Source organism: Eumetopias jubatus, unplaced genomic scaffold (genome assembly GCF_037043125.1).
Source record: "Eumetopias jubatus isolate StellerSeaLion01/CBP00866 unplaced genomic scaffold, mEumJub1_p1.0 scaffold_13, whole genome shotgun sequence".
NCBI classification, from domain to species: domain Eukaryota; kingdom Metazoa; phylum Chordata; class Mammalia; order Carnivora; family Otariidae; genus Eumetopias; species Eumetopias jubatus.
In genome coordinates this window covers 34,205,072-34,214,736 of record NW_028274819.1, presented here as the reverse complement: position 1 = coordinate 34,214,736, position 9,665 = coordinate 34,205,072, and positions in this window count along the sequence as shown.

The following is a 9,665-nucleotide window of genomic DNA, read 5'->3' as shown; positions in this document are numbered from 1 at the left end:
TGTAGAGAGCAAGATGGGGTCAGTCATGCCAAGCAGTGACTCACGTCAAGCAGTGATACAAGCAGCCAAGGAGATGGCAGCTAAGACCGCATGTCACGGAAACCAGCACAGACTGACAATACTAAGGACTGAAACTGTAAGGCCACGTAAACCTGGAAGAACCAAGAGCTGATAATCACTGTAACCAGAGGAGACCTGTGAAAGCCCAAAACTGATTAAACTCCTTTAAAAGGGAGTACTTTTGCAGCAAATTGTCAGACTCTCCAGACCCTGACCCTTCCACATCTGACCACACTAAAAAAGCAACTGCTACCAAAGGCTCTGCCCAACCAATCTCTAAACATAATAGAGATCTTTCATCGCTTGAACATAAGAAGCAGTAGGTGCCAGAAGCTGACAAAGACCAGAGAGAAGCCTCATCTCAACTCTGCACTCCATATGTGTTTGGTTTGTTACCTTACCCCTTATTGTATCTGCGTGACTTTATACTGTGCTTTGCTTTGTGTGATGTGTATGAAACCAACATAAATGCATAGTGAAGGGGCGCCTGGGTGGCTCAGTCGTTAAGCGTGTGCCTTCGGCTCAGGTCATGATCCCAGGGTCCTGGGATCGAGCCCCACACGGGGTTCCCTGCTCCGCGGGAAGCCTGCTTCTCCCTCTCCCACTCCCCCTGCTTGTGTTCCCTCTCTCGCTGTGTCTCTCTCTGTCAAATAAATAAATAAAATCTTTTAAAAAAATAAATGCATAGCGAAATGTCACTGAGTTATGAACCCTGAGACTGCTATACAATTATGTTAAACTTGCTTTATGATTGAATAAAACTAACATTGTGAAAAGATGCAACTCACGTACATGCCTTTCTAGCATGCTCACAACAGTGTGAAAATCATCCTGGGGGCTCCTTTAAAAAACTGACGTCTGGAACCTAACTGCAAGGATTCTGAAGATTTTGTGTGAGTGTGAGAAATCATTTACCTCTAATTGTAGGTGATTCTATGTACAGCAGGGTTGAGAGTCACTGGCACAAGTAAACAAATAAAAAAAATACATAATGTATAGAAAATGTTTAACCACCTAAGGAAAACGTATTTTCCAATCTCCGGTATACAAGATGTATTTGAAAATAATAAAATACATTTTGTTTAACCTAGTCTATAATTCATTTTTTCTAATATTCAGATGGTACTGCCTAAGCGAGTCTGTACATTCGCTACAAATGAAAAGCTGCCTTCTAATATTCCCCAACTAACTATGGAGACTTTACAAACTGGGTTACTATAAAGCTTCCAACATCTTCCTCATCTTTCAATGAATATGAAATCCTTCTTGGTTCCACCCTGATAAATTTGTAGAATAAGCTGACAAAGCAACACAGTACTTGATTTGATTCTTCTAAGCAAGAATAAAATGTGCCTTTCAGTTTGCCATTGCACCTGGAACATTAGAGCCGACTTTATTGGGTTAAGGTAACATCTGAAGTGGATTAATGTGATAGATGCAGAGAGGCATGCTGATCATTAGAAAAGATGTTAGATAGCCTTGTATATAGTCTCCTTCAGAGCTTTCATTCTAAACAAATAAACAAACAAAACCAAAGAGGCATCAAGTTCTATACAGGTGGCTTTGGCTATTCTTTGTCTACTTCCACCTTCCCCTTCTCATACTCTGCCCTCAATTTTCACACTGGAGTCCTATATATTAGTCCAATAGTAACGATTTTATAGATTAAGGTGAGTTACATTTTATTCCATATTCAGCCTGTTTCCAGGAGGGTGATCATTTTTGTCATGCATTTGGAACCCTCAGTAGTCAGAGAAATATTTTACTTGTTTCTCATGCATCGACATATTGATTTCAACTGCAAACTTTACACTAAAGGGGACGTAGTCTACTCTCACCCCGAAGTGGAAAAGATCTGCCTTACAATTCTGTCATCTTTTATCTTTCTGTGAGATTCAGCCTCCCTTATTTAGAATCTCTCCTCAAACTATTCAAATCAATCAGTATTCTACTCAAGTCCCTTGTAATTTTTTGGTCCTGATCAAATATTTTTCTTCTTTTCCCACAATACTTCTGACTCTTATGAGATTAAGTAATCTGATATGATAGTGAATAATACTGCTAACATCTCCAAATCAGCATAAATATCATAATACCCTAAGTATTTGATTATTCAAAGATTCATTTCATAGCTCAAATCTTGTGAAACTAGCATTATTATTGTATTGAAGAAACCAAGATTCAAATATTCACATGGTGGGTTTCTGGATTAAGCATTAAGCCAGCCTGAACTAATGCAGACATCCCCAACAACCTCTATATCTCCCACACACTGCTAAAAATTTAGAAATTCTGATGACATAGAAAAGATAGTAATAAAAAGCTGAACTCAAATTTAAAAAAAGGAAATCTACATTTGTGAAAAAAAGCAAAAACATAAAACTCAAGAGGTAAAATGATAGTCTGATATTTTAATAGGATGAGGTCAATGTGGGGTATGGATACAGATCCTAATATGAAGATGATATATTAACATCCATTTTGAGATGTTATGTCCATTTGGAGATATGAGCTTGAGATGAAGGAGACATAGAGGAAGATCCTAGCTCCTCTCAAACCTGTGGACAGAGTTGGGAACACAACAGATGTTGATGCTTCAAGTCACCCATTGAATCAGTGAAACAACAATTTATGCTATTTCTATCTGAAGAAATAATGTACATCCAACAAAACCTCTGCCCTTTATAAAATGCACCAGGAGGGACACCAGGGTGGCTCAGTTGGTTAAGCACCTACCTTCAGCTCAGGTCATGATCCTGGGGTTCTGGGATCAAGCCTCGCATTGGGATCCCTGCTCAATGGGGAGCCTGCTTCTCCCTCTCCCTTTGTGCCAACCACCCCCCACTTGTGCTCTCTCTCTCTCTCAAATAAATAAAATCTTTGTTGTTTTTTTTTTTTTTGAAGATTTTATTTACTTATTTGACAGAGATAGCGAGGGTAGGAGCACAAGCAGGGGGAGTGGGAGAGGGAGAAGCAGGCTTCCCGCCGAGCAGGGAACCTACGTGGGGCTTGATCCCAGGAACCCGGGATCATGACCCAAGCCGAAGGCAGACGTTTAACGACTGAGCCCCCCAGGCACCCCTCAAATAAATAAAATCTTTGAAAAAATAAAGAAAAATAAAATGCATCAAGAATATACTTTTGGAAAAATTATTTTTTTGAGAAGTTTTAGTCTCACAGCAAAATGAAAGGTGCAGAGGTACTCCATATACCCTTGCTCCAATACATACATAATCTTCCTCATTATCAACAATCCCCACCAGAGTGGTACATTTGTTACAACTGATGAACCTACAGTGACACATCATAATTACCCAAACTCTATAGTTTGCATTACAATTTACCTCTTGGTATTGCAGATTCTATGGGTTTAGACAAAGTATAATGGCATATAGCTATCATTATAGTATCATACAGAGTATTTCCATTGCCTTAAAAATCCTCTGTGCTTCTCCACACCCCTCCAAACCCCTGGCAACCGCTGTTCTTTCTACTGTCTTCATAGTTTTGCCTTTTCCTTAATGTTACATAGTTGGTGGTCATACATTTAGAAGCCTTTTCAGATTGGTTTCTTTCACTTAGTAATTTCCATTTAGATTCCTCCAATGTTTTCTCATGGCTTGATGGCTTATTTCTTTTTAGCACTCAATAATATACCATTATCTAGACATGCCAAAGTTTACTTGTCCATTCACCTACTTTCACCTACTGAAAGACATCTTGGTTGCTTACAAGTTTGGCAATTATAAATAAAGCTGCCATAAATACCCATGTGCAGGTTTTTGTGTGTACATAAGTTTTCAGCTTTGGTGAGTCAATACGAAAGCACAATTGCTGGACTGTATGGTAAAGCATATGCTTAATTTTGTAGGAAACCACCAGATTGCCTTCCAAAGTAGCTGTACCATTTTGCATTCCAACCAGCAATGTATGAGAGTTCTTGTTGCTCCACATCCTCTCCAGGATTTACTGATTTAGTGTTCCAGATTTTAGTCATTCTAATAGATGTGTAGTGATATCTCTGTCTGGTTTTAATTTGCATTTCTCTAATAACATATGATGTGGCACATGTTTTCATATGCTTATAGACAATCTGTATGTATTCCTTGGTTAGATGTCTGTTAAGATCTTTGGACCTTATTTTAATTTTTTCTTACTGTTGAGTTTTAAGAATTTTTTGTAATTTTATTTTCTTGTAATGTCTGTCTGGATTTGGTATTAGGTAATGCTGTCCTTGTAGAATGCATTAGGAAGCATTCCCTCTCCTACCTTCTGAAAAAGACTGAAGAGAATTGTTATAATTTCTTCTTAACTGTTTGGTAGAACTTACCAGTGAACCTATTGGGCTTGGTGCTTTGTTTTGTAAGGTTTCTAATTACTGATTCAATTTCTTTAATAGATATAGGACTATTCAGATCATCTATTTCTTCTTGTATGAGTTTTGGCAAATTGTGTCTTTCAAGAATTCAGTCCATTTCATCTAGGTTGTCAAATTTGTGGGCACAGAATTATTTAGTATTCCTTTATTATCTTTCAATGTCCATGGGATCTTTATTAGTAACCTGTGTCCTCTTTTTTTGTTAACCTGCCTGTATAAAGGCTTATCATTTTTACAAATCTCTTCAAAGAACCAGCTTTCAGTTTCATTGTCTATTTTTTTTAAGTTTTCATTTAAATTCCAATTAGTTAACATATAGTGTAATATCAGTTTCAGGTGTTCAATTTAGTGATTCAGCGCTTCCATACAATAGCTGGTGCTCATCACGGCAACATGCAAAAGAACAAAACTGGACCATTTTCTTACACAATACACAAAAATAAATTCAAAATGGATTAAAGACCTAAATGTGAGACAGGAAACCATTAAAATCCTAGATAACACAGGCAGTAGTATGTCTCCTGAGGCAAGGAAAACAAAAGCAAAAATAAACTGTTGGAACTTCATTGTCTTTATTAACGTCCTCTTTTCAATTTCATTTTTATTTCTCTTCTAATTCTTGTCACTTCTTTTCTTCTCCTTACTTTGAATTTAATTTGATCTTCTTTTTCTAGTCTCCTAAGACAGAAATTTAGATGACTGATGTTAGATCTTTCTTCTTTTCTAATACATGTATTCACTGCTAAAAATTTCCTTCTAAGCATTGTTTTGCTGTATCCCACATATTTCAAGTTACTTAATTTTCATTTCATCCAAAATATTTTAAAATTTCTCTTGAGATTTGTCATTTGACCCACGTGTTACTTAAAAGTGTGTTGGTCTTGGACGCCTGGGTGGCTCAGTTGGTTAATCGTCTGCCTTCCGCTCAGGTCATGATCCCAGGGTCATGGGATCAGAGTCCCACACCAGGCTTCTTGCACAGTGGGGAACCTGTCTCTCCCTCTGCCTGCCACTCCCTCTGTTCATGTGCTCGCTCTCTGACAAATCAATCAATCAATCAATCTTTAGGGGGGGAAAAAGTATGTTGGTCAATCTCCACTTAGTTTTGGATTTTACAGTTATTTTTCTCTTTTTACTTTCTAGTTTAGTTCCATTGTGGTTAGAGAACAGCCAGTAAGATTTTTATTCCTTTGAATTTGTTGTTTTCTGATGCAGAAAATGGTCTATTTGGTGAATGTTCCACATAAACTTGAGAAGAATGTATTTTCTGCTGTTGTTGAATGAAGCAGTCTAAAGATGTCAATTATATCCAGTTGGGTTGACGGTATTGTTGAATTCAACTATGTTCTTATTGATTTTATGCCTGCTAGATCTGTCCATTTCTAATAGAAGAATGTCAAAGTGTCAGCTCTGATAATGGATTCATCTATTTGGATTTATATCAATTTTTGCCTTACAAACCGTGATGCTCCTTTGTTAGCCACTTACATGATAAAGATTGTTCTGATTCCTTGGAAAATTGACCTGTTTATCATTTATGTAATGTCATTCTTTATTCCTGATTTACTTCCCTTGCTGTGATGTTTGCTCTGTCTGAAATTAATATTGCTATTGCTATTCCTGTTTTTCTTTGATTAGTGTTAGCATGATACAGTTTTCTCTATCCATTTACTTTTAATTTATATGTGTCTTAAAGTGGGTTTCTTGTAGAAAACATATAGTTGGGTCTTATTTTTTAATACACTCTTACATTCTCTCATTTAATTGGTACTTTTAGATCATTGATATTAAAAGTAGTTAATAAGTAAGTGGTTTAATATGTATCATATTTGTAAGGTTTTAAAAATTTTTCCCTTGTTCTTTCTCTCTAGTTTTGCCTTCCACTGCTTTTCTGGGTTTTTTGGTGAAGATTTTACATGATTCTATTTTCAATCATTTCTTTACACAGAAGTAACACTTTTTTATTTTCTCTAGTGGGTACCCTAGAGTTTGCAATAGACATTTACAGCCAACCTAAGTGTACTTTCAAATAACACTATATTGCTTCACAGGTAGTGTAAGTACCTTATAATAACAAAATAATTCTAACTCCCATTCCCTTGTACCATTGCTATCATTCATTTCATTTATAAATGATCATATACACACATACATAATTGAATACATTGTTGGTATATTATTTTAGACAAAATGTTACTTGTTAGATCAATTAAGAAAAAAAATTTATTTTACCTTCATTAGTCCTTCTGTGATGCTTCCCTGTATGTAGATCAGAGTTTTTAAAGTATATAATATTTTCCTTCTCTCTAAATAACTTATTTTAACAATTTCTGCAAGCCAGGTCTGCTGGCAACAAATTCCCTCAAATTTTGTTTTTCTGAGAATGCCTTTATTTCTCTTTCAGTTTTTTTTTTAAGTTTTTATTTATTTATTTGTCAAAGAGAGAGAGAGAGAGCACAAGCAGGGGGAGTGGAAGGCAGAGGGAGAAGTAGCCTCCCTGCTGAAGATTTTATTTATTTATTTGACAGAGAGAGAGAGAAAGATAAAGAGAGTAGGAACACAAGCAGGGGTAATAGGAGAGTGAGAAGCAGGCTTCCCGCTGAGCAGGGAGTTCAATGCAGGGCTTGATCCCAGGACCCTGGGATCATGACTTGAGCCGAAGGCAGACACCTAACGACTGAGCCACCCAGGCACCCTTATCTTTCAGTTTTGAAGGATCATTTTATAGTTCAGAATTCTAAGTTGGTAGGTTTTTTTCTTTCAATACCTTAAATATTTCATGCCACTCTCTTCTTGCTTGAGTGTCTTCTGACAACTCAGATGTGAATTCTTATCTCTGTTCCTCTATAGGTAAGGTGTTTTCCCTCCACCCCCAACTTCATTCAGAATTTTTTATCTTTGATTTTCCATAGTTTGAAAATGATATGCCCAGGTATAGTTTTTGGCATGTATCATGCTTGGTGTTCTTTGAGATTCCTGTGGTTTGGTGTCTGACATTAACTTGGAGAAAATTCTTAGTCACTTTTGTTTCAAATATTTATTCTGATCTTTTCTCTTTCTTCTTCTGGTATTCCCATTATACGCATGTTATATCTTTTGTAGTTGTTCCACAATCCTTTGATGTTCTGTTCCAATTTTTTTTTCCATATTTTGTTCTCTTTGCTTTCCAGTTTTCAAAGATTCTATTACTGTATCCTCTAGCTCAGGGGCACCTGGGTGGCTAAGTCAAGTATCTGGCTCTTGATCTCAGCTCAGGTCTTGATCTCAGAGTCATGAGTTCAAGCCCTGTACTGGGCTCCATGCTGGGCATGGAACCTTCTAAAAAATAATAAATAAATAAATAAATAAATAAATAAATAAATAAATAAATAAATAAGTAATCTATCTCCTCTAGCTCAAAGATTCTTCCCTCAGTCATCACCAGTCTATTAATAAGCACAACAAAGGCATTCTTTGAGAGAGAGAGAGAGAGAGAGAGAACATGTGTGCACATGCAGGGGGGAGGGGCAGAGGAAGAGGGAGAGAGAGAATCTCAAGCAGGCTCCCTGCTGAGCACAGAGCCTGATACAGGGCTCGATCTCACGACCCTGAGATCATGACCTAAGCTGAAATCAAGAGTCAGACTTTTAACTGACTGAACCACCCAGGGGCCCCAGGAATTCTTCACTTCTGTTATGATGTGCTTCATGTCTAACATTTCTTTCTTAGTATTTTCATCTCTCTTTGCATTGCCCATCTGTACTTGCATACTTCTACTTTATCATTAAAGCTTAGAGCATATGAATCACAGTTGTTTTAAATTCCCAGTCTGATAATTCCAACATCCTTGCCATACCTGGTTCTGATGCTTACTTTATTTCTTCAAATTGTGTTTTTGCCTTTTATTATGCTATAAAAAGGCCTTCAGTAATGTGGTGGTAAGGTGTGGGGAGAAGGGAAGTGTTCTATAATCCTGAAATTGGGTCTTAGTCTTTTAGTGAGCCTATGCCTCTGGACTCTGAGCTCCACAGATGTTTTTCAGTTTCCCACCACCCATCCCCTTAGGTATGACAGGATGTCTAGAGTTAGCTAGAGTTGAATATTCCCTTCTCCCAGGTTGGTTAGGCTCTGATAATACCCCAGGAGTTTAGACTCTAGTTAACTGGTTTCTTCGGAGTACAGGCTTTAAGAAGAACAGTGCTCTGGCTTATTTCAAATGGTTTGTTTTCCCCTCTTCTTGCTGGAAGCATAAAGAGATTTTTCTCTGATATTTACTGCAAGAAACTAGTCAAGCTCCTGAAGGTGAAACTCACAAAAGTGTAGTGTATGTCGGTGATTCTGTCCCCCTGGAGTTTTTAACTCTCAGATTCTTCCACACTTCCACACTGAGCCTCCAGCAATTTATCAATTAATTTTACGTTTTTCCACCCTAGCACGGGTTCCCACAGTTGTTTTCACTTGTGAGTCGTTGCTGTGATTCTCTGTATTCATCCGTCTCTCCACCCTTAGGAGCAATGGTTTGCCCTAGGTCTTTACCTCTTACGGTTCCAAGAATAGTTGTTGATTATTCAGTCTGTTCAGCTTTTTGTTGTTCAGACAGAGTGGCAATTTCCAAGCTCCTTACATGGGATCCAGAAACCGAAAGTCAGAAATATACTTTCAAAATCATCCTCCATTTTCCAGTAAATAGAATTTTGAGGTTAAGCACCATAACTAGGTTCTTCAGAGTACCTAGCAGTATGCTTTCCACTCATGTGTGATGAGTGCTAATACTTACCATTGAGATAAAATTGTCTGTGGTTAGAATAACTGTTTAGGAAATCTCACATTCTGTGATCTTTATGAGATAAACAGCTTTAATGGAAGCAGCTACTATAGTCACTAAAGATGTGTTGGAAATAAGACAAGTATGCTATTTCTTCTCATTGACTTTGCCTTAAGTTGCCAAACATAGGATCAAAATCTAAATTGTGGGTAGATAGTGGAACGTGGAGAGAGTGGTGCTGGATACATAAAATATAGAAAATATGTACACACATACACATACACATACACATCTTTTTGAATTTGTCACTTTGGATTCGTATGCCAAGGTCTTTGACTCATTCACGTTCATCATCCCATTATTCTCTATCACTGAAGTTTGATCGTTTCCTTCCTATATTCTATTATTAGTTTTAATTTTAGTATATTTATATACCAATGCACATTTTACATATACTTACACTTAGCATAGTTCTCAACAAAG